The sequence below is a fragment of the Pongo abelii genome, chromosome 8, assembly GCF_028885655.2.
Source record: "Pongo abelii isolate AG06213 chromosome 8, NHGRI_mPonAbe1-v2.0_pri, whole genome shotgun sequence".
Taxonomy (NCBI): domain Eukaryota; kingdom Metazoa; phylum Chordata; class Mammalia; order Primates; family Hominidae; genus Pongo; species Pongo abelii.
In genome coordinates this window covers 31,976,096-32,003,300 of record NC_071993.2, presented here as the reverse complement: position 1 = coordinate 32,003,300, position 27,205 = coordinate 31,976,096, and the positions used below count along the sequence as shown (strand labels likewise).

Here is a 27,205-nt window from a genome sequence, read left to right as displayed (position 1 = left end):
ACTGAGAAGCATAAACCATTTTGGCCTAGATTTGTTTGTAATGACTATGTGACCCAGATACTAAAATACTTGGCTAACATTCAGAAATCTAGCAACTGAAAGAAATAAGATATATGGTTGGCTGGCTAAATATTTTAGCCAAAATAACAGATTCTTAAAATCATGCATTATTATAGTATTTTCTACACAGAAAATTTTTAAACTTTAAAAATAAGTATTTCTTTTTTGCTTTGTAAATTATCCCATAAATTATACTTCACCTTTATAATCAGACAATAAAGATGACACTATTTACTACAGAGGTTATGATACAAAACTCCTTTGGAGAGAAGAGCTGAGAGAAAATATACTTTTTAAAAGAAATTTATTTAAGAAACTGTATTTTCCTAAACTATCTTTGTTCCATTTACGGCCCGCATAGTTTACTGTACAGACAGGTGTCTATTAAATGAGAAGAGAATTTTTGGGAAAAAAAAATTCTTCAACTCCGAAGCTATATAAGCTCTGCTAATGAGGGTGCTTGAAACACAGGAGTCAGAGAGTAGATTCACTAGGGACTCGACTTCATACTTACAGGCTTGACGGGGGAAGGCGGCGTTTCACGTAAGTAAAAAACATAATACACAATCCTTAATGCACCCGTGGTGGACCATACTGAGTGCCTATCCAACGCTTCCTTCTTCCTAATGATCCATGATTGGATTTCTATATCCACATTTCTCCCAGTGGTCAATGCACCTCAGGGTAAGCTGACTGTCCTGAGCTGCAAGGGTAGACCACAATTAATCTAATCCATTATGGTAAGCTCATCCCTTTTGCCAACGATTAGTTTAGGCATATTTAGAATTAAGCTAATTCAGGACAATAAGGAGCAAGTTGGGGGCAGGAGTGCATGAGGACTTCTCAGGGAAAAGAACCTATATTGCCCATGAGAACACCAAGAGAAGTTTATTTCTCTCTTTGGATCTGAAGGAGGAAACACACAATCCTGATTGCAGCCAGCAGCCATTTGGCAACTAGTGTTGGGATAAAGGAAATATTGTGGATAAAGAGTAGAGTAGACGACAAACTGAGTCCTTGAAAAAAATCACTGAGCCACTGGCATAACTAATCCTAATATATGTACTTTCTTATGTGAGCTAACCAATATTCTTTTTATTTAAGCCAAATTAGACTAATTTGGAAACTAATTAGCTATTAGGAAACTAACAATTGCCAAGTTCTATTTTCATTACTTTTAGAAAACCTTAGAATTTTACCCATTCCTAGCTTTAAAAAAAACCATATGCTACTTTTTGTATATTTTCCTAATTTCTTACAGTGATTGTGTATTACATGTGCTATTGGAAGCAGAGTTATTCAATCTTAGTGTACCAATATGACCTCTTCTTGATCATCAGTATAAAAAATTCTGCTTTTAGTCTAGTAATGCTTTCAGGGGCCCATGATGTACTCAGATCGCTATGTTCTTATAGCCTGATTTTGCTCCAATATCAACTGTCTCTTATTCCTGCTGTACTCTGCTCACAACAGTTTCAGAGAACCACTACGCTCTCATCTACAGTTCATTGGTTCTCTATGCCCTGTGCATTCTCATCTTACTCTGAGTTCCCAGTTATACACACGCAGATGGCTGAAGTTGCTAGAATTATGTTCTGAAGCATATGAAAATTATTCTCAGGACAGTGAATTTCTTTTTGAACTTAGTTTAAAAATATAACCTAGATAACTAGTTTTGTACTTCTTTAAAAAAGTATCTCATTTATGCCTTCCCTTCCTCCCTTCTTTTGGCATTCACTTTACCTAGAAATACTTTTGACCTCTTACTTTTAAATAGATATTGAAGATTTCTATATGGTCAAGGCTATAAAACAACAGCCTACGGGCCAAATACATTTAACAGGTCAATTTTGCCCTGTGGAGTTATTGTCACAGAGTATCTTAAAAACACCTGAATTAGTTACCAACTAATTTACATAAAAATCTGTATTTTAGCATCCTTTGGAAAAACTGAAATATTGGGTAACAATCAGCCTGAACACTCCCATGATCACCATCAGATGGAGCAGAATATTAGCTGTCCCTCTACTCAGTTAGATGAGCACAAATTCTCTAAAGCCCCAGTCTCATTATTATTTCCCTAAATGGCCTAATTCTTTATAGTTAAGGCCCGTATAGGTACTTGACTATGGTATCCCTGATACAACAGGCTAGTAATAGCCATAGGTACATGAAAGAAATAAGACTGGCTAAGAAAGTACAGAAGTTCATAAGGAATTCTGTAAAGTCTGTTTCCAAAATGTTTCCTCCGGCGTCTTTTAATTTAACCAGCAGTCTATTTCTAGAGCCAATCATCCAGCAATAAATTCTCTGAATAATCATGAAAAAAGTGTTTCTTAATAGAAAGCTATTTGAAACAAAAGGTTAAATTCTTCAAGTAAGTTTCAATCAATCAACCAATAGGAAAATCCTAAAGAGTCACCTTCCAAATCTGATATTCATTAATAAGTGGTGTAAACAAGACGACCTGCACTATATATATATACATCATATATGTACAAAATTACTTATGTGTTTTATGTATAAATTAGGAAGTCAAATTGTCTTTTAAAACTAAGTTCTCCCTATACTCCCTATATTAGTTAATGAAGTCAAACAATAACAAGAATTAGCACAATTCAAAAATTATTTTTTAAGGAACGATGTTTTCTAAATTGTATTTATAATATAGTCACTTCCTCCTAACGTTAAGTACAAGTTACCTGAAAGTATTTTAGAGAGAATCTTACAATCAGATTCTATAGGTGGAACAATAATACCATTAATAGTTTTACATTTCTGTCAAATACAAGGCTTTGTCCACATTCCAAATTTCAAATCTATTCCCTTCTCTCCAGCTCCACTGCTGTAACCATCATCTCCAACCTGGCCTACAGAAATAGCATCTAACAACATTGCTTCTATATATACTATAGTCAGACTCATGATTTTCAAATGAAAAATTTAATCATGGCATACCCCGATGCTTAAAACCTTTCCCTGGTTTCCCAATATCCCTTAGGATATAGGTCAAAAACTCCTGAAGAATGTATAATCTCTTTCCTACATTCTTCTCTACATTTACTTATCCTTCTTTTCAATGCTCACACTGGAATCCTTTCAATTCTTCCTTTTACTTTTGTAGATGCTATTTCTGTTGCCTGCAATGTTCCATCCTAACCCTTCTCCTAATTCCTAGGCTTAAGCTAACTCATGGTGATTCTTCCAATCTCAGCCCAAAAGTTATTTCTCATGTCCTACTCTCAGTTCACATTCAACGCTCCCCCACCATCCCAGAGCAGGTTAAGTCGGCCTGTTATATTCTTTCCTATCATCTTATGATTTCTCCCTTAATGCTCATCTTAGTTATAATTATTTGTTTAGTTCCAAAGCTGCTGGTTTCGTGAGGACATGGAAAGATATCTGTCTTGTTTACTGTCTTACACTATCATTTAACATAATGACTGGCAATAATAGCATTTAATAAATATTTGTTGAATAAATGAGTCTCATTAAATTGGATTTAACCCACAGATAAATGAATTATTGTTGAAAATGCAGCATAGTAGACAGCACAAATATCTGGAAGTCCTGAAGACCTGGTTCATAATTCCAGGTGAACTACTTGCTGTGTGACTTTAGGGCTCAAACACTCAGATTCTTTACCTTAATAAGAATATTATCCAATGCCTGCTCTGTCTTCCTTAAACAGCTGCTGAGAAAAAAAAAGGAATAATTTACTTTCTCAACTCTTAAAGCACATTTTTTTCACATTAACATTTTTCAAATCAATAGGAGTCTTACTGAAGATATCAAAAGAACTTTTAATAACAAAAGAGATATTACACAAAATAATGCTTTGTATTATACCCACGTGTATTACTGTATCTCTGTGTGAACTTAGACATGACTAAGAATTTACCTTCTGTCACTTATCAGCATCAACAGAACTATGCACAGCTAAATTTTAACTTAATTTTAAATCCCTAAATTACCTCTTAAAATATCTTTTAAAGATCACTATAATGCAGCATTGAAACAAAAAGTTATTATATATGCAGAACTTTCTGTGACATGTGGCTGAATTATGTTTAATGAAGGTTTCACAAGCGATAATTCTGAGCAGATACCAAATATCTGGCTGTTAAAGTCTTCTGGATGACTTTCAAGAGAAGTTATTTAACTTCTAGTGAAATGTAATATAATTAGTAAAAAATTTTTTTTAATTTAAATAGGAAATGGAAACCTCACCAAAGTAATTCCTGGACATCGCTCAGAATGACACTATCAATCCTAAAAGTGTTAAAGATCAGGAAGAGCAGCATTTGCTACAGTGCCTATGGCCCAAAGGAATTCAGAATAATCCTTAGATAAATGCTCCTCCTCCCCCAAGAAAAGTGTTTTATTTTTCCAAAAAGAGACATTAAAAAGTTGTTATGAAATCAAAGAATGTGCCTTACAATTGATGAGCTTTTAGAATCGAGAAAATATAGTAACATATATGAACATATTCTTTAAATTAACTGCTATACAAGCAGGTAATTTTAAAGGTGCCCACTTTGTGCTTGGTACAAAAAAAGTGCTTTATATAAAACTTACAAGCTTCTCCCAAAGTCACTTATAAAGTCAGTGTTTGAAAATGAAAAGATGAAATGGGATTCCAATATCATTGTTTCAGAAGAAATAAAATGTTCCCCCTAACTCTGAATGGACAGACTTGACAAAACTAAATCCACTTCTTTTGCTCTGTTCCCACTTTAAGCACTGCCCACATAATTCATAACACTGTCATTTGTTAAATTCTTTTAAATATTCTCCTGAGAAACTAATTCTAATATCTATTCACTAGCATCTGAACGTTCTTCTTTATGTCTATCCTCATCCTTTCAATTGTTATATTTAATGTAATATTTCACTTGGTTTTGTATTTTGCTGATACTGTTTTAAGCAATATTCACCTCAGTCTTATCTTCAAGAACAAATCAGGACATGTGCTTTCAGTTAATTTTCTGTAAGTAGTAGTACTGGTTTTCTATGACTCCTTCACCTGGTGACCAAAACTATGTATTGCTAATATGACAGGTTGGTGGTGCTGGTGACTAATGAAACTAAAACCAACAAAGCTGACTCATAATCAAACTTTGACTGTGACTATTCAGTACCTGTTTTAAAATATTTTATCTCTATTCCTTCTTTAGAAATGATCATTGGAAAATTATCTCTTTAGACTTCTTTCTCTGATTCAGTATCTTAATCTCTTTGGCTAGGGACTTGTCAATTTGATCATAAACAAATTCTGGAATTGACCTAAAAAGATGGCTTAGGAAAGTTGTAAGATTTTTCTGCAAAATGGTAGAATAGAATGTAGAACTATGGCAAATAGCCACTTGTTTGTTTCTACCAATTAGTAGCTCATTACATTATGAGTAGCCTATATACAGTGGTTTATAAAGAATTCTAGCATTAGACAGATGCTTGTATTAGAAGATCTATAAATTATGTTAATGTTATAAACTTTATTCAGATTGGAACTACTGAACTATCTTGGTAAGACAGACTTTAGACGAATTATGATTTACCTTTAAAACATACTTTAAGTATTATAATCACAAATATAAAAATTAATCAAACATGAGGGACATGGGAAAATAAACAGGATAGGAGTAATGGAATTTCCAGCACTATGCTGTGTACTTCCAAATTATCTCACTTAACTGTCAATCCTGTGAGGTTGATACTACTACTGTCATACAGATAAGAAAATAGTGGCTGATAGCTCTTAAGTGACCCTAGTGTAAATCCAGTGCTCAAATCCATGTGTGCCTGACTATACCAGTTTCTGAAATGTGCTAATGGCAAATACCCATGCTCAGCAAAAACTGCACTTCCTTGTGGTAGTTTGCATTTCCATAGATGGCTGCAACAATATATCCCATCCCATTTGCTCTTCTACAGTGTAATCTTGCTACTCCATCTTTAACAAATGGAGCCTATTTCTCTTCCTGTTGATCTGGGCTGGCCTTGTGACTTGTTTTGATCAACAGAATGGGCAGAAGTAATGCTAAGTAACTTCTAAATATGGCCCTTTAAAAGGCTGCAGCTTCTTTGCCCTTGGAACATTTCTTTTTGGAATCCAGCTACCATGTTGTAAGGAAGCCCAACTAACTTCACAGAGAGGCACACTTAAGGAGAGCTGAGGCACCCAGGCCACCCCCAACTGTGCTCCACGCCAGCAGCCTGCATCCACTGCCAGCTATGTAAGTGAGGCCACTGCGGACTGCCCTCTTTCCTAGCACCCCAGCCAAGACCACACAAAGCAGAAGACTCATTCAGTCAACTCTCAAAATTATGAGAAATAATGAATTACTGTTGTTTTAAGCCATTAAACTTTGGGGTGGCTTGTCATGCAGCTACTAGTGAAGTGAAACACTCACCATCTTCCTTAGAAATGTATTTCAACAACACCAGTGTTGGCACTTAAAGGGCCAATAAGAACCCTAATTTTTTATGGCTGCATAGTATTCCATGGTGTATATGTGCCACATTTTCTTAATCCAGTCTATCATTGTTGGACATTTGGGTTGGTTCCAAGTCTTTGCTATTGTGAGTAATGCCGCAATAAACATACGTGTGCATGTGTCTTTATAGCAGCATGATTTATAGTCCTTTGGGTATATACCCAGTAATGGGATGTAGGGACATGGATGAAATTGGAAATCATCATTCTCAGTAAACTATCGCAAGAACAAAAAACCAAACACCACATATTCTCACTCATAGGTGAGAACTGAACAATGAGAACACATGGACACAGAAGGGGAACATCACACTCTGGGGACTGTTGTGGGGTGAGGGGAGGGGGAAGGGATAGCATTGGGAGATATACCTAATGCTAGATGATGAGTTACTGGGTGCAGCGCACCAGCATGGCACATGTATACATATGTGACTAACCTGCACATTGCGCACATGTACCCTAAAACCTAAATAATAATAAATAAATAAATTTAAAAAAAAAAGAAACCAAATTTTTGTTTTTTTGTGACTACCGAAATAGAATTATGAAAAATCACAGTAAAGCTTAAATTTCAATAATTATTAAAAATTACACTAATTTTACATCAAAAAACAACATAGTTCAGCACTTAAAATCACAATGTTTCATAAAATCACAATGACTATGGATAAAGTTAATAGTGACTGACACACTAAGTCTTATGAAAATAAGGGCAACACTTAAAGTTTGAAAAAGAAAGACAAATAGGTAACAGAATAAAGTCTGATTATATCAAAATAAAGCTCATGTTTTATTTGTATCCTATGTATTATAAATTATATGCTTTACATGTATTATACAGCCTATGTATTATGATTATGGGCTATATAAAGAATTAGTATACAGTAAAACATACCCCATTGAATTTTACTAAACATAATGTTTTGTCTTATTTAGAAACTTCTTTAAAGATAAACATTGTATTTGGTGAAGTATCAGTACCAGCAAAATAGTACTTCATAAAACTTTCCAGTTGACAGAAGGCTGGATTACAGTCCATTGCCTTATTTTAAATTTCTGTTATACAACTGTAAAAGTCTTGTTATACCATGAAATGTGCTGAATACATGCAGACTTAAAGGAATATTTTTAGATAACCTCTAAAGGATATCAGATAATTTATTACAAAAATAAGGATGTAGTTAATTTATGAAGGATAAACATAATTTCCAGTAGTGACATTATCAAAGAAGATTATTGTGCTAGAAAGACAATTGCCCTGACCCAATAAAACAGAGTCTCTTATGATTTAAACAGCAGAGAGAAAATAATCTAGCATAATTCCAATTTTGGTGCTATAATAAAAGGTAGGAAAAAAAGGAAGTCCACATAAATACCTAATACAGTCTTCATAATTCTTAGAAAATAAAGAATTCTAAAATAGCAAGTAAAGAATTTTTAAAATTTTATGCTTATCTGACTGATGCTGAAAAGTTATTTAGTCTGGTAAAAAAGAGTTTCTGAAAAAACTAGAAAAAATTAAATGATTTACTCAATTTTAAAACTTAATTTTGTTTTGAGGCAGACACCACGAAAGATTCTATATCCAGAAATAAAATCCTATTTTGCTAAAAAGAGATTTCCAGGGCAACTGTACCATAAGAGTAAGGTCTAGCAATTTACAATCACTATATTTCTTTTCAGTTGCTACTGGAAAATATACATTCAAGACAGATTCTTAATTCTCTTCCATGACTCCAGATACTCAGCTAACACTGAGGTTGAAACTATGCCCAAGTCCCTGCATGTTCACACAAGGTTGCTATTTGGCTGGAAAGGAGCCTTTTAAAAGAGAGAAAGTGAACATAATGGGAGAGAAGGGAACTGAAGAGAAAGAAAAAGCTGCTTTTGTGCCATATGAATTATTTATTCAGTCAAGGAATGAACTCACTACTTCTAACTCTAACAATTTATCGGAGAATTCTAAATAGTGAACTCAAAGGCTAAGTTTGAAAATTATCACTATTCAGCCAAGTTGTAATTTTTTCCATTTGAAAATGTTTTTAAAACATAAATTGTATTTTATCCAGTAATTTCAATTTCCAATTTATAAATTTTATAATCAGACCCAAAGTGTTAATTTTTAAAACAGACCCCAAAAAACCCCAGATAATAACTTTCATCACAGGCTATTAGGAATTAACAAACTACTCATTTTTTGTTATTCTTAGTTTAAGAAGCTAATTATAGACATGTCAATTCATGAAACTTTAAATTATTACTACTTGTGTTCAACTGATAACCAAGTATCTTAAACTAGTTCAAGAAAACCTTTCTTCATCTGGTGAGTGCTGTTGAGATTTATTTTACCAAAGTCTCCATGAGGTAGTCCTGGTTCTTGACCAGTATAGACAGACTAGAGTCAGATTTCTCTTACAATCAGTAATGATGTTTGGTTGCCTAAATTATTAATAGGGATTAAATCACTTTGGAATAAGAATAGAGATAAGGTACTTGCTTCCTGAAAAGAGAAATAATCAGGTCCAATCTGTGCCCAAATGGCCTTTTCTTACATATCAAAGATGATGCAGAATTTTTGCCACCTTTCTCATCACAAAATAATTTACTTAAAAAATATGAATATAATAGAGAGACCACACATTTATGGTCAACTGATTTTCAATAAAGATGCCAAGAACACACAATGGGGAAAAAACAGTCTCCTCAATAAATGGTGTTGGGAAAACTGAATGTCCCCATGCAGAAGAATGAAATTAGACCCTCATCTCACATCATTTATGAAAATCAACTCAAAATTGATTAAATACTTAAACATGAAACCTGACACTATAAAACTCCTACAAGAAAACATAGGGAAAAAGCTCTCTGACACTGGTATGGGCAATGACTTTCTAAATATGACCCTAAAAGTATAGGCAAAAAAACCAAAAATAGACAAATAGGATTACATCAAACTAAAAATTTCTGCTCAGCAAATAAAACAATCAAGAGTGAAGAGACAACCTGCAGAATGGGAGAAAATATTTGAAAACACACCATACAGCTGATAAGAAATTAGTATCCAAAATATGTAAAAAGCTAAAACAACTAAATAGCAAGAAAATAAATAAACCTAATAAAAAAACATGCAAAGGGTGTAGACATTTCATAAGGGATGACATACAAATTGCCAACAGGTATATGAAATAGTGCTCAACATGACTAATCATCAGGGAAATGCAAATTAAAACCCAATGAGAGACTACCTCTCATTAGATTGGTGATTATCAAAAAAATGAAACAGAACAAGTGCTGATGAGGATGTAGAGACAAGGAAACCCCTGTACGCTGTTGCTGGGAATGTAAATTAGTACAGCCACTATGGAAAACAGTATGGAGGGTCCTCAAAAACTAACGCTGGAGCTATCATATGATCCAGCAGTCTCACCGCTAGTTATAAATACAAAAGAAATGAAATCAGTATGTTGATGAGGTATCTGTACTCCCATGTTCATTTCAGCATTATTCATAAGAGCCAGGATATGGAATCAACCTAAGTATCCATCAACAGGTGAACTGATAGAGAGAATGTAGTATACGCACACAACAGACTACTATTCAGCCTTCAAAGAGAAGAAAATCCTGTCAGTTTCAATGACACGGATGAACCTGGAGGACATTATAATAAGTGAAATAAGCTAAGGCACACAAAGAGAAATGCCAATGATCTCACTTACACGTGGAATCTAAAAAAGTCTAAATCATGGAAGCAGAGAGTAGAATGGTGGTAACCAGAGGCTGGGATGTAGAAGGGCTGGGGAAATGTTGGTCAAAGGATATAAAATTTCATCTGAACAGGAGGAATAAATTCAAGAGATCTATGGTACATCATAGGCCTACAGTTAATATACTGTACACCTGAAAATTGTGAAGAGTAGATTTTAGGTGTTCTCACAACAAAAAGTATATGAGGTAATGCATATGTTAATTAGCTTGATTTAGCCATTCCACAATGTGTACATATATCAAAAAATAAAGTTGTAGATCATAAATATAATTTTATCAATTTAAACAAATAACAGAAGAGAATGAAAATATTTTGCATTTTGTATAAATGAATGAATAACATACTTTTTTTTTTGGCTTGAGTCATTCTGTAATCTAAAACTGACACAGAACACAACTTCTTTTGGAAAGTTACACACTTGTCTCCTTACACTTTCATTTTCTATTTGAAATGGTTTGAAAATCCCTAAGTCTCAGGAGGAGTGTCTATCTGACATAATTTTATGGGACTCTATTTTTTATTTTTTATTATTTTTTGAGACCGAGTCTCACTCTGTCACCCAGGCTGGAATGCAATGGCGCAATCTCAGCTCATTGCAACCTCCACCTCCCAGGTTCAAGCGATTCTCCTATCTCAGCCTCCTGAGTAGCTGGGATTATAGGAGCCCGCCACCACACCTGGCTAATTTTTGTATTTTTAGTAGAGATGGGGTTTCACTATGTTGGCAAGTGATCACCCTCAAGTGATCCACCCACCTCAGCCTCCCAAAGTGCTAGGATTACAGGTGTGAGCCACTGCACCCAGCCTAGACTCTACTCTTAAAAAAACCAGAAGAGCAAATCATGTTTTGTGCATTTCCCCTAACTTTCTCCTTTTTCTAGGTACACCTGATATTCCCTGCTTCTGCTTTTTTCCCAGACAAATCACTTGGTAATATATAGGCACTGATTCTCCTTGATTATACTCATATTTTACAGAACGAGAATCAAGGCCGGTAGAGTAGTTAAAATTCACCTGAGTTATGGTGAGGAAAGTAAGGCCCACACAACCTATGTTACTAACCCAGATATCTACAACTAGTATGTGGCACAGCAAAGATTAAAAGACATGTTTCCAGACACCATCTGTTGCTCTTTGCAAAATGTCCCCACTAATTCCCCTGAAGGGCCCTGGAATTCATATCTGGGAGTCTATACAACTGATAAAATCTTTGCAACACACTTTAGTAATAATTTACCGTGAGGCTTAAAAGCGTATGCCCAATAATTCTACTCCTGGGATTCTATCCTATCATAAAAATCCAACTTGTCAGACAAGCTTCATATATAATTATTCCCGTCTAGTATTTATGATAAAAATTGTTTTAAATTTTTTTAATTTTTCAAAATGTCCAATAATAAGGGGAGATGCTATTTCCACTATAATGAAGAAATTTAAAATGTTTATGTTAAGGTTTTATGAAAGTGTTCAAAGAGGCACTTTCCTATGTTTAGTGACCTGTCAGGAGGCAACAAGTTATAAAAATACATGAATGTATGCTAAATAAGTGTTTTCAATCAAATAAATCATTAGATCTTACCCAGGCATGGTGGCTCATGCCTGTAGTCCCAGCTACCTAGGAGGCCAAGATAGAAGGATCACTTGAGCCCAGGAGTTCAAGGCCAGCCTGGGCAAAATAGCTAGACCTCATCTCTAAAAACATTAAAATTAAAATAACACAGATGTATGCTAAACAAATGTTTTCAATAAAATAAATCCACAGATCTTCACTGAGTGAGATTCTATCACATTAAGACTGACAGAGGCAAGACTAGAATCTTATTTTAAACAGGTGGCAGTTACACAGGGAGAGAGAATGATCTACTTTATCTAAGAAATACATTGCTTTAGTTTCTTTAAACTGGCATTGCACAATTCATTTTCTTCCTCATAGGGAAGAAAAACCTGCCTCAATAATCACTTGAAGGTAGTTAAAAAATGAGTTTCCTAACACCTCCCTACCACATAAAAAAACTTCAAGGTCCTCATTATTAAAGCTGAGCTTTATCTTACTTTGGAAAACTGTAATAAATATCTCCCAAGTGTTTTTGAGAGACTAAAGGAAGTCCTCCTTTAAAGCACCACATCTCACTTATCAACGCTTTAAACCATCCTCAGTAGTTACAGGCCTTAAACTTAAAAATCTGTAAATCTTGTCTTATCTTAACCCCAAGGAAAAGACTGAATTAGCAAAAGTACAGTCTGAAGACGATAACTGACTTAATTGAGCATGCATAGTTACACTTTTAAGACAGAAATGGGACTTACAATCTATGTAATTTGACAAGATTTAAGTTCCCTTCACACAATAAGAACAACCAGACTAAAGGCAGTGAAAAAACGGTGGTATTTTTCCTAACAGGATGTTTTTCTATTTTAGATGATATTTCATTTTTTTTCAATAAGTGGTCTGCTCTTGACTTATCAAGACATGATAGAGAAGGACATTAGATGGCTTTATCTACCTCAAAAAGAAAAAAAAACTCTACATGCAAAAGTTTCACTTATATATTTATTTTTTGCTAAAAGCAGTATTTTTACTCTCAAAGCCATCTAATTTAAAATAAATCATTAAGGGCAACTACTAAAACACCTCAAAAAGATACTATTTCATTTAAATTTGTAAGCACTAAACTCACATCATCCTACCTTTATTTTGGGTCTAAAGTTTCCATGTATCAACAACTCATATTCTTTTACTAGTTTCTGTAACTAGAATTCTGAAAACCAACTATCTAGTTACTTAAAATAACCCTGAAGTAGCTGAAACATCCAAGTTAGCAAGAAATTTCCTATAGTTCTGTTCATAGGGAGGTTAAGAGTTTTCCACACAAGACATAGAATTTTTCTTCTGAAACAAAGCAGATGAGGTACAGTGAACAAATTGTAAATTAACTAGTAGTTGTCATAAGCTTCCCTACAAACTCCTTACATTTTAATGACGACTATTCATACTTCTAACCAACTGGACCCAGTAAGAAAATTGTAGCTTCTGCTTCAAACTAGCTCTTGTGATGTAAACCAAATTACATAACTTTTTGAGGTTCTCAGTTCTATCTATAAAATGAACCAGACCAGATGGATTTTTAAGGTCCCTTTCCACTTTAAGAATCTATATTTCATTTTCTCTGAGACTTTTAAAAATCTTTTTCAAAGGTGGTAAGGCATCTTTGGAAGAAGGAAAAAAATTTCTTTCTTTTTGCAGTAAAAGAAAATATTTTCACCTTTTTCTGACAATCTGCACAGAAAAGTTTTCTAGGCTCTCTCCTAGCATTTTCAATACCCCCTTGGGATCTAGGGAAGCTGATTTCCCTTTTAACAAGATGATCTCCATAAATGAATGAGGCTGTTTCTGCTAATGGCCTCCTGTTCACCATTCTCCTTTTAGAGTATCAGCTACTAATTCCAACTGGGCAGGTTTACCGAGATGTCCTGCTTAGTCAAGGTGGGCCTCATAACCCACACAAGTTGATCTCCCATAAAAGGTGTTAGCAGTTGATTTGGTTTTGTCTTTAGCTCTTTATGGGAACATCAAGGCTTCTGGGAAGTAGTTTTATACAGGTGGACAACTCGTAACACTTAGGATCTACATTCCCCACATAAAATGCCACAAACCTACGGAACAAAATGAATTTTAGTTACCAGTTTACTTTCCGGTCATTAAGAAAATTCTAAAACGTAAAATTAATGTTTCTACTTTAAAAGGTTTAATAGGATTTATTACATTATATAATACAACCCCCGCCCCCACCAATCTGTTTTCTTCTATCACAGTGTATACTTTAATTTTCAGGTAAATGGAGTAACTGACAAATGGAGTGATTTAAGAGCACTATAAATGAAAAGATTAGTCAAAAAAAAATGCTAAATACATAAATGGTTTAGTGAAATGTCTGTGAATCTGGATATTCAACATGCTAATTTGGGCTTGACCACCTCCCCAGCTCCCTTCTGCCTCTCCCAAATTGTAAAATCCAAACTAATTCTTCCAGTAGAAAACTTCTAGTCAAACATTAACATCTGGATAAATTTTTAAATATTTTTATTTTCTGTATTTTCCCATATCAAAATATCAGACATCTCCTCTGGTAATATTTTTCATTAATTTAAATTTCAAGTTAAGATTTCTTTTTCATTAAAACTATTAAAAGAATCTTAAGCTTTAATCACTAAACTGCTGATTCAGAAAAACAAACAAACATGAATTAGTTCTCAACTATTCCAGGAGTCCACCTTAATATGTTCAAAATAACCCAGAACAAGTTAAAATGTCCAGGACAGCAAGAAAATTCCCACAATCGGAGTCTAAAAGGAGGTAAGGATCTTTTCACTCAAGGCACTGAATAGAGCTTTTCTTCTAACACAAAGTGTATGAGGTACAGCGAACAAACTGTAAAGGTAACTAGTTCTTTTGTCATATGGTCCCCCACAACCTTCTTATATTTTAACAATTAATGACTATTGGCAGCTTCTAACCAGTAAGTATATAACAGTTTCTGCAGTGGAAATTGAAGTGAGCCTAAGCATATTACTAATTTTCTAACAGATTATCAGAACTCAAATCAGAAAATTTAAATGAGTAACATTCAAGAATTTTCTATTTCATTACTGTAAAGTTAAGACATTAAATCTTAAATACTTATTTAAGTATATTTATATGTAAATATTTTATACTTGAGTTGACAAATTGTCAAAATTACCAAATTAACGTAAAAAATACACAAATAATCTTTTAACATATACTACATATATCCATGAACATATGAAAAACTTAATTACTGGGAGACAATCTAATCTAATTATTGATTTTAAAAAGTGAGATTTTAAAAAGCCCATGGCTATATATTTACTTAATATAATTTGTCAGTTAATGTGCCTATTACATAACCAAAGACACCAGATCAAATGGTAACCAAAAATACCAACCAGCAACCCATCTAGTCTGCTCTGCATTTATGTATGATATCACCAGGATCCAGTGAGGCTGTCAGAAAAAGTATGGAGAAGACAGAAAGTCCACCTACACTTAGCCTGCACCTTTTCCTCAGAAAGAAATGTCACCCCTTCCCCAAGAAACCTCTATAATAGAAAAAGAAAAGTGGGGATTATGCCAAATTGACCCGAAGCTTTATTCTCCTCCTCAAGGCGCATTCAGTAAAAACACCTAAACACACATCTGATTTGACAGGCATTTGAGTTTACAAAGAACGTGGTAAAATGAAATCATACTTGGAGCATTCATGGGTTCTGTATCAAAGGTCACTTAGTAGTATTTCACCTGCTGCCTACTAAGATTTAAAGCGGGCAGAGAATAGAGAGCCACCAAACCATAGCACACCTGCTCTAAATGGCACCTTCAGAATCATCTCCTCCAAGCTTTTCATTATAAAACACATTTTATAACATATTTGATTAACTCTGAATTTCCTAAGAGCTATGACAGAATGATACTAATTTGTGTGAAAGACATACACACACAAAAACAAAGATAAGCAGGCACAACCACAAAATGAAAAATTCTATAAATCAAAAGCCGTGCTTTAAATGTGTATGATAAAAAATAAAATAAAAATAAATAAATAAATGTGTATGATAAATAATGAAATCTTAGGCTTAATACAATACTATAATGGATTATCGGATTTTTATATTTCTCTGAAGAGAAACACTCAGGATACAAATTACAATGCTATGGAAATAGATGAAAAGAAATTAGAGACTTTAAAAGCAAATGAAATATCAGATTGAATCATCTCTAAAAATGAAACAGGATTGCTTATCAAAACATTCTAAAAATGATTAACTTAAAATGTTAACTATAGTTTAGTGCTAAAATGAATTAACTTTTTCCTGTGCCACAATATAACATAGAAAGCTCTCAAGAGCTTCATGAAACAAAACCATTCAAAAAGAAAAATGGGGGAGGGGAAGGGTAAAAGGATCGGCAAAGAAATTGAGAATAAATGCAATCCACTAGCCAGTGGCTAAAGATTTAGAAGAGCAAGTGCATTTTGTTTTTACCGTCCTTGGAATGTGTACCCAACAGCTATGAAACAAAGAGGCGAAATGTGCTGCCACAAACACAAACAAAAATTTTGTTCTACTACTATATAAAAAGGAGGAGGTAGCTTTTCTTGCAAGGGAGAGATACAAGATTTAGAATTCATACCTTAAGTAGAGCTGGCACGTCAGGTAAAATTTGAAACTTTTGTATTTATATTCTGAATATTTCTGGAGCTTTCCAACAAGCTTATTCATATGGGGGAAATAAATTATATGCAGCAAGCCCAATTGATTCCTGTCTTTTCAGCAAACCAGATCTAACCTCAATCTATGTTTAAAAAGCTAGAATTGAAATAAGAAAGCTTATCTATTCCACTCTCTGTTGCTTCTTATCTATAGATCTCCAATTATACCACTTCATTTATGAGGATGGTATCATAATGTTCCTCTCTATTCAAACTTCTAGTATAACATTAGGAGCCTTCAACATCTACATAGACGCCTACAGAGATTCAATAATAAACATCCTTTACTCCACTGCTAAGTGTTGACCCTTTGTCATAACACTGAAAAACCCTATCTCAAAAAATCATAACCTCCACCATTTTACTCTCTGATGATAACTTTCACCCTTTCTACAGCTCTCATGCCTTCATTTCCACTATCCTCAGAGAGATCTCCAGACCTAAAATTTCTCTATTTTCCATCAGCTCCCTAATCCTGGGATCAATTCCTTTCCTACTGGCTCTACCACTAAATAGTTGTGTATGTAAGTTACTTAATCTCTTCTTATCCAGTTTCCATATCTGTAAAATGGGAATAGTATGTATCTCATATTCTCTCATTTATTCAACAAGCATTTGAGCCTATTCTGTATGTCAGGCACTGAGAATAGCACAGACAACAAAGCATACCCACCTTGCTCTTTTGGAACTTATATTCTAGAATCTTCTGTAACAATTATGGTTGTGGTGAGGGTTAAAAGTTAATATACGTAAAGAATAATGTACAGCCCATAATTTGCAATATTTGGCACAGCTGATCATCTAAACTGCTCTAACTTCAACAACTTTGTTTCCCTAAACTCACTTTTACTGTACCATCTGGTAAAACCTCAATCCTAGACTAATGTTACATTCCGATCTCCCTCACTAATTTAAGGCTATTATCTAAGGAAATTACAATGATATAGATTTGTTCCATTAAAAATGTGTGGTTTCTAGTCTTGCTTGGATCTTCAGGTTGGCCCACTGATTATTTCATTTTTTTCAGTGCCTTTTCTTATCTTTGTGGGGCTTATTTTTCTCTACTTGACTCTGAAACACTTTTGTTCCCCAAGCTCCTGTCTTCTGACCTTTTTTTCTCTTCAACTCACATACCTTCCCTTGATGGTCTTATGCTTTCAATCATCTCCTGCAAACTGATGAACTCTTCAAGCTGAATTTCCAGCCCAGGACCCCCATCTATATCCCACAGCATCAAGTTCAAAGGTTAACTGCCTTGTTAGCCTTCCTCCACTAGTGATGTCACAACCATCTTAAACTCAAAATATCCAAAACTGACTTCCGTTTGTCTCAACTGATTATTCATATAGTCACTCTTTGTTTGGTGTCATCACTATCACTGGAATCACCTCAGCTAGAAACTTTGGAGTTAATCTCATCTATTTTTTCTCTCCCACTGGTCATTTCCAAGCATCGAGTCCTACTAAATTTACTATTTATCAACAACAAAAAGGTACACTCTGAAATCTACTCCCTCTTCTCCATTTCTATTAACAGTGTCAGTTTAAGCCCTCATCACCTCTTATCAAGCTAACTATTTCCCAAATGGCCTCTCTGCCTCCAATCTTTTTCCTTTCAAATTTATCCTTCACAACAGCTATCAGAGTACTCTACTAAACCTGAATACAATCAAATTGGGCCCTTACTTAAAACACTTCAATGACTGTCCAACTCACAAAAAGATGAAGTTCAAGCTCCTAAACATGGCATTTAAAAAGCTTCCATGATTTGGTTCCGTATCTCTCCAGACTCAACTCCAATCACTCTCTTACCCTTATCTCGTACTCCTGCCAACAGAGATCTGCTTGTATGTACAGAACATTCCATGTTGTTTCTCACCCATGTGCCTTTGCTCCTGTTCTCCTTTAGGCTATTCCTCTCTTCCTATTCCCCTGTGCCCTCTCATTTCAATGTTCATACACCCACAATCAATATCTACCCTTCCTTGTCTCTCCCACTGACCTCCCTTTAGTATTCAGTTCAGGCATTATCTTTTCAAGTAAGCTTTCTCTGGCCATTCTTTCCATTTCTCTGTATTATAGTGACCATACTTTATACAAGTATCTGTTTTGTGACTGTATCCTTCATTTGACTGTGAACTCCCTAAGTACAGACCACAGCTTTACCTACCATTCCATCTCTAGCACTTGGCACAGTGCCTAGAACATGGTAGGCAAACATCACATGTTTGTAACATCACACTCTCCAGTCTCATACCAATACCAAGTCATCAAGTACCAAATTGTAAAGTTACATAAAACTGAAGATCAGAAGCTGGATGATTTGTTTTTCTTTTCTGAATGTTAAGTGCTACTACTAAAATGCTATCAATGGGTCTTAAAGATTAGCTGCTACTCCATTCAACAAAAAACAGATTTCTATATTGCTAGAGTTTACCCTCTAAATGATTTCAAGTCTGTCCTAAAAAAGTTAGTAATTCATAAAATGTATCCCTAGGTGTTTTGACATCTGAAAAAAAATATATCCTGTACCAAAAGCAGGATATGCTTGGTATGGAAAGGGAGAAACAACACTTGATGCCACAAACAATGCAATCATCCTAGATAATTCATTTAACCCAATTTTTAAAAGAAAAAATTTAATATGAATACACATGAACCTTACAGTAATGCACACAAATAAATTATGGAGTAACGTAACAATTTTGCATTAATTTTAAAGATACAATCAAGAAATATTTCTCACTTTCTGAGAAACATTTCATGAAGTTTATACCCCAAAATCTACCAGGGGTATAATTTGTTCTCCTGTGCTGTGTTGATATGGATTTATCTAAAATAACATAAAAATACCATATATTATATGACCTCCTCTCCCTAGTAGAGAGATGAACCAAAACAAATAAGAGATGTGGGTGGTACACTGTCATAATTACCCAGAGCTCTCTGTGAACATCCCAAATTATCTCACTTGATGGTCACAGCTATAAACCGCTATAAACTATTTTATATAGGTTCTTTTTTTTTTTTTAATTTGAGACAGAGTCTCACTCTGTCGCTGGAGTGAGTGGTACAATCTCAGTTCACTGCAACCTCTGCCTCCCCGGTTCAAGCGATTCTCCTGTCTCAGCCTCCTGAGTAGCTGAGATTACAGGTGTGCACCACCACACCTGGCTAAGTTTTTTTGTATTTTTAGTAGAGAAGGGGTTTCATTCACCACATTGGTCAGGCTGGTCTCGAACTCCTGACCTTGTGATCCACCCACCTCAGCCTCCCAAAGTGCTGGGATTACAGACGTGAGCCACGGCGCCTGGCCTTACATAGGTTCTTAACAAAATAAATGTCTACTTCACTGCAAGACCTTTCCTTTTTATTTAAAAGTAAATAAGTCCTTACAATATGCCACACATATGCAAAGGGACAGGAAATACTCTCTCTTAGAATAATCTCTAAAAGTCAATTTAGGCAATATAAACCATTTCTGCTCTAAAGAAAAATCATTAACAGTCATGTGTTTTGCCTGTTAAAACCATGTGTCACTGAAAGTTACGCTATTTAAAGTAGCTAACAAAAAGCACAAAGAGAAGCTGAAATTCTTAGAGATGTTTTATATCTATATATATAGTGAGCATATATGGCTATAGGATGGGATCTTCTCTCAAGAACTTCTACAGTAAATGCTCTAAATGGAGTGTGGGTCTGAATGGGTAAAGAACTATTACTCTAAAGGATTTGTCTGATTCTTCTCTCTTTGCCTGCTGCCTCACTTTAGACTACTACTACTAGTTTCTTCACAAATTACTTAGAATTTTCTCTATTGACAGTCTAACTCTATTTTACTATGAGAATTTCCCAAAGGTATCATGTCAACATCCCTGAATCAAATATCACTCTCCTATAAATGATTTATACATCAGTTATGATGTATAAATATCAAATTTATACATGCTACTGTTAAACTCTCTTATTTTAAATCATGACTCCATTAACCCACCTTTGGAAGAAGAAAGTACACTATCACCATCTGTGCATTACGGGTAGATCTGCAATCAGACTAACAGGTACTTTTGCCTATTTTTCTCATCTCATGAACATAAGGACACAAAATTCATTGAAGAGTAAATCTAAGCAATGTCCAACAGTGTGTAATTTACCAGTATTGCTTTTTACATTCTCAGATCAAACAAAGGGAATAATATATTTTATCATAATCCGACAACATGCTGGCATTGCTCAAAAATAGTACCCTGTTTAGAACACTGAAATAGATGACACACTCCTCTTAGAGATCTACTTCATATGGTCTTTTACAGCTTAGTGGTTAAGTGCACAGACTGTGGAACCAGACTGCCTAGGTTTGAACACAGGCTCCACTTATTAGCTAAGTGACCTTACCCAACACTTTCCGTGCCTCAGTTTCCCTTGACCTATCAAACAAAGATAGCAGGATCTTTCTCATAGGGTTGCAATGAATACTAAATGAATTAATATTTTAACAACATTGAGAATAGTGCCTGATACAAAAATGCTATAGTTTGATAAACAAAATAAAATGTAAATATTCTAAAATGAAATGTTATATCCACAAGTGCAGTAGTAAGAATACACATATTTTAAGTTAGAAAAAAATATAATAAGGTAATATCTTTCTCAAACTTCCTAAAAGGTGGTCAATAAACAGAAAATATGTAAAGGTAGAAGCCATGTAAATTTAGTGATTAGAAAAATATAAAAGAATTAAAAATGCCTATACCCCTAAAAATAAATGAATACATTTTGGAGTATCACACAACCAGGTTTAGAAATTATTATGCTTAGGCCGGGCACGGTGTCTCATGCCTGTAATCCCAACACTATGGGAGGTCAAGGCAGGTGGATCACCAGGTCAGGAGTTCAAGACCTGCCTGGCCAAGATGGTGAAACCCCGTCTCTACTAAAAATACACAAATTAGACAGCGTGGTGGTGGGTGCCTGTAATCCCAGCTACTGGGGAGGCTGAGGCAGGAGATTCGCTTGATCGGGGAGACGGAGGCAGCAGTGAGCCGAGATTGTGCCACTGCACTCCAGCCTGGGAGACAGAGCAAGACTCTGTCAAAAAAAAAAAAAAAAAAAGAAAGAAAGAAATTATTATGCTTTATCTGCTATATTAAATACAAAGATAGTACAAAATACTCAAAGATACTCAAAAGAAACTGATTACATTTCAGAACTCAAAAATTAAACATAAGTACGTAGGAAATACATGGCAAATACTGAGTTCTCCCAAAAATCATTCACTTTCATTTTTTCAGTTACTATTTTAGATTAAATGCTGATTATCAGTAGCCATAAATTACTATCAGTAATTATTAATATCAAACATTAAAGAATTCTATAAAATAAATTTAAGGTATAATAAGTAATACAATAAATATCTGAGTTCCACCATCGTTTTTTTTAAACACACATTATCCTGACCTGTGATATCTACTCTGTGGCCAAACTCACTCATTCCTAAATTTTATGTTTATCATAGACTTGTATTATGTGTATCGGTATCCTTAAACAACATATTACTTAATTTTGCATGTTCTTGGATTCTATATAAGTGGAATCACACTATATTCTTCAGTGATTTGTTTTGTTCAAACATTATTTTCCTAGGAAGATCCAACTTGTTGAGCACAGGTGTAATTCATTCATTTTTCAGTATTGTGTTGCATTCCATTGTATAAATATACTACGATTTACTTATCCTATTATTATTTATTTTTTTGTTTTGTTATTATGATCAGTACTGTATAAACAACTACATACATAACCTGGCATGTCTGTATAGAGATTTCTCTAAGACATATACTTAGGAATACTGGGTCGTAGTGTTATGTGTATCTTCAACTTTAATAATGTGAAATTATTTCCCAAAGTGAATGTACCTACTTACATTAGCATCTGCAATGCCTAAGTGTTCACTTGTTCCATGTCTATGCCAACAGCAGTATTAGCTGGCTTCTAAGTTTTGAGAATCTAGGAGACGTGAAATGCCTTCTTAACGTGGTTTTAATTTGCATTTCCCTGATTCCTAATGAGGTTGAATAACTTATAATACATTCCTTGGCCAAACGAGTTTATTCTTTTGTGAAGTGCCTATTCAAGCCCAGTTTTCTATCAGATTGTTCGTCTTTATTTCCCTGGGTGGTAGATTTTGATACGTGCTAAATACGGGATTAGGCACTCTACAGTATCTATTAGTGAAACAAAATTCTTAATTTTGATGTAGTCATATTTGCCAATCTTTTGCTCTGTGTTTTATGCCTTTTTATCTTTACTCAAAGTCATGGAGATATTCTAGCCTATCATCTTTAGAAAGTGTTACCATTTTACTTTACCTATACCTTTACCTTACCTATAGATTTAGATCTATAATCCATCCATTCGTTTCTCTAAATAGTGTGAGGCAGCAGTCCAACCCCAATTTTTTCCATTTAATTAACCAACAACCCCAATTATTGAAAGGGTCATCCTGTTTCACTCATTGGCAATCCCAGTGCCATCACAGATCCATTTCATGAATGAGTATCTTGCTATTATCTCTTAGCTCTTCCATATAAGTTTTTGGATTAGTGTGTCAAATTCAACAAAAACCTGTCGATATTTTGATCAGATGGCACAGAACTTACAGATAAAATTGGGGAGAAATGGCACCATTACAATGTTCAAGTCTCCTTCTATAAACATGGTACATTATGTTAATTAGATCTTTATGTCTGCCAATGTTTTATAATTTCTCCATAAAGATATTGAGCACGTTGTTAGATTTAGTCACAGTGTTTTATACTTTTATAATGATATAATGCTACCTTTTAATTGCATTTCTATGCCAGCAAAAAGTCTGAAAAGTAATTGAATTTGTATAATAATTCTGCATCCAAATTTAAACTTTGAGTAATTCACCTGTGAATTTTTCTGGGTTACACAGATAATCATATAATCTGCAAATAATAATAGCTTTTTCTTTCTAATCATTGTATCTTTGTTTTTTGACTTACTGTACTAGCTATACTTCTAGTACAATGTTGACTAAAAGTGGCATTAGCAGGCACACTTGTCCTTTGATATCAAAGGGAACCAGTGCCTTCAATACTTTACCATTAAGTGGAAAGAAGGTAGGGCTGGAAATTTTCTTCGGAAAAAAAATGCCTTTATCAGGTTAAGAAAGGGGCCTTCTCATTTACTGACTTGCTAAGAGTTTTATCATAGATGGATCTATTAAGATGCTCACATGATTATTTTCCTTTAAACAGATGATGTGGTAAATTCTATTAAGTGACTTTCTAATATAAAACCAACTTTGAAATTCCAGAGTAAACCCAACTTGGTTATGATGGGTTACTTTCTTACACATTATTGGTCAAGTACAGTAATTCCCCTTTATCAACAGGGCATATGTTTCAAGACTCCCTGAGGATGCCTGAAACCATGGATAGCATGGAAGCCCCATAAATACTATGTTTTTTTTTTTTATCTGATAACCAAGATGGCTACTAATGGTAACTAATGGGCAGGTAGCATATACAGTGTGGATATGCTGGACAAAGGGAGGATCCACATCCTGGGTGTACAATTTAAAACATATGAATTTTTATTTCTTGAATTTTCCATTTAATATTTTTGGACTGTGGTTGAGCATAGGTAACCACCTATGGATGGATAAGGGGGTACTACCATGTGATGGTATCTAATCTATGAATTTTTGTACATAGGTCTGAGTTAAAAACAATCATCATTTTTTATACTTAGAGCTTCGTAAAAAAAGTTGGAGACAGTCATTTCTTTTTCCAAACCATGAAATACTCTCTGTACAACTGGAATTATTGTTCCTTGAATGTTTTGTAGAATTTGCCAGTAAACCTGTCTAGAATTGGTATTTTTTTCTTTGTAAGAATATTTTTCCTTTATGTTTTAAGGCTATTCCATTTTCTATTATTCCTTGGGCCAGCATGAGCTACATTTTTTTAGGAATTGGTCCACTTAATCTTTCAACTGCAATAAAATAAAGTTGATCATTCATGAAACACCTGTAGTAACATTCCCATTTTCATTCCAGATACTGCTTTATGACTTCTTTCCCCACCTATTAATCTTGCCAGTGGTTTGCTAATTTTGTTACTCTTCTCAAATAATCTATTTTTAGTTGCATTGTTCCTCTTTGAATTACTTTTACTTTTTCTAGTTCATTAATTGTTCCCCTGTTATTTCAATCAGGGAGAATGCTTTTTTTCTAATTCTTAAAATTGCATGTTTATAATTCCTCAACCTTTAGTCCCGTAATATAAGCATTAAAATCTATAAATTCCCATTTTAGCTATAAATAAGTTGTCATGTACAATAATTTACTGCTATCATTACAAGTTTTTGTTTGATCCACAAGTTATTTTGAAATAAACATGTTAATTTCCAAAACACACACACAAAAGATTTCTATTTAAGTTAATGGTATTGTAAACAGAAAGTGTAATGTGATGCCAATCCACTGAAATTTGTTAAAACTGGTTGTATTTGACCAGAATGTGATCAGTTTTTCTAAGTGTTCCTCCTCTACTTTAGTTGTGGGATACAATGTTCCATACATGTCCATTACAGCAGGCTTGTAAGTCCTGTTATTAAAATCATTTATATTTGTTAATTTTTTTCTGCTTCTTCTCACATTAACAGAGATTATTTTAAATAAGCTACAATAATGATAAATTTACCTATTTCTTCTGCAGTCCTAGTTTCTGCTTAATGTATTTTGAAAGTGTATTATCAGGTAGTCACTTATTTAAAATTATACCTTCCTTTTATAACTATTTAGTGACCCTCACTCTCTCAGACAGGTTTTCTGCCTCAAAGTCCACTTTACATGATATTAATATAGCCATACAACATTTCTATTGGTTAGTAGTGTCAGGAATATCTTTTAAAATCCTTTTTACTTTCAAGCGAGAATATGCTTTTTAAGGTATTGCTTGTAAACAGCATATAAATATATTTTGTTATTTTATCCCATCTAATAACCAGTTTCTGTTAGGTGGAGGATTTTTTCAACTCATATGCACTGTAATTACTAATATATTTGCACTTATTGCTGCTATATACTTTTGTGCTTTCTACTTGTCTTCTCTTTTCCATGTTTTCTTTCTTCAGCTTCTTTACCTTCTTTTCAGATTGAATATTTTTTCTTGTTCTACTTCCCTTCTCTACTAGTTTGGAAGGTACACATACCTTCTAGATTTTTATTCCTTATCTTAGAAATTTTAACATGCATGTGTTAACTTACCAAGCCTACCCATAGCTAATCAATAATTTTACCCTCCTCCTAAGTTTTATACAATGTCTGTCTGAACCTAAACATATTTACCACTTCTTGTGTTCCTTATCCTTTTTACATTTCAGACCTTCCATCTACAACTATTTTCCTTATCTGTGAGAATGTGGTGATCAGAAACTCAGAGAATGTAATGGTGGAAGTATGATCCAATACTGTTACTTGCACTGCTGACTTTACATTAAAGACATATAGCAATTCCCAGGCTCTATACAACTCAGGTGAAAATGAACAAGATGGGAGTGTTGCTGTGAAAACTTAAAATAGCTAACACCTTGCTTTCCTCTCCACATGCTTAATATACTGTCAAAGAATAGACTGTGAAGATCTGCCTTACTGCTTTATACCATTTTTGAAATTAGTACAGTAAAACTCCTTTATCTATTAGCAAGAGGAAGATGATGTTCCCCACCAAAAAAGTCAGCTTAACTTGATAAAATTATTTAACATTTTATAACCATTTAGTTTCATTACTGTCACAGATAATACATAGGCAGATTAAGCATGTAAACAAGGTATAGTACAGTATAAACAAATACTAATGAAATGGGGTTAATTTTTAAAGTTTTGGTTAAAAAATACACTATATAATAACATAGAACACAAAAGTCCCTGAATTAATACACAAAGTAGATCACATGTGAAATGTTTAGAAAATTGATGCATAAATCAAGCACTAATTTTTACATGAGAATTATTAAACTTAAGAGGTTGAAACATGATAAAGGTATTTCCTCAGCAGCTGGTCTAAAAAAAGGCACTGGTTTTAATCTATCTTGTAGTATATGGCATAACTTCCAAAAAAAACAGTGAACTGTTTCTATTCAAATAAAAACATATACCAGGCCTGAATTCAGCTATTTTGAATGAGAAACATTCAGGTAAATAAACTTTTATTTTATTTATTAAATATCTATGACACAGAACTTATATCGAAGTACAATAACAGGTTCACAAGGTGGAGTTCTATGCAGAACCATTAACAAAGGCCAGAAATAATCCAGAAAATTATCTAGTAGTAGTGAATGAGGAGTATTTTATGTCTTTGGAGAGTCATAATTGATAGAAGTAAAAACACTTTATTCCATAGGTTTGTAAATCCACAACATATGTGTTTGCACTGATTTACTAATTTGAGAAAAGGAAAAAAATAAAAATATACAATTCCCCCTAACAGTGCAGGGACTAGAAATGCACAGCCGAACTTGGTGCATAGATACCAGCCACTCTAACGTAAGGCTGCTTATGCTT

The 27,205-nt window shown here is 34.1% G+C and overlaps 1 protein-coding gene across 21 annotated transcripts in view; it reads right to left on the bottom strand.

The window, feature by feature from the left end:
• ZEB1 (zinc finger E-box binding homeobox 1) overlaps nucleotides 1–27,205 on the bottom strand; it is a 193,933-nt gene that overhangs the window by 151,027 nt on the left and 15,701 nt on the right. For 5 of the 21 annotated variants that reach the window (XM_063727011.1, XM_063727010.1, XM_063727012.1 and 2 more), the window contains exons 2-3: nucleotides 3,706–3,754; nucleotides 575–763 (exon numbers count right to left, since the gene is read on the bottom strand). The gene's annotated coding sequence lies outside the window, so the exon portion shown is untranslated. 21 annotated transcript variants of the gene reach the window in all.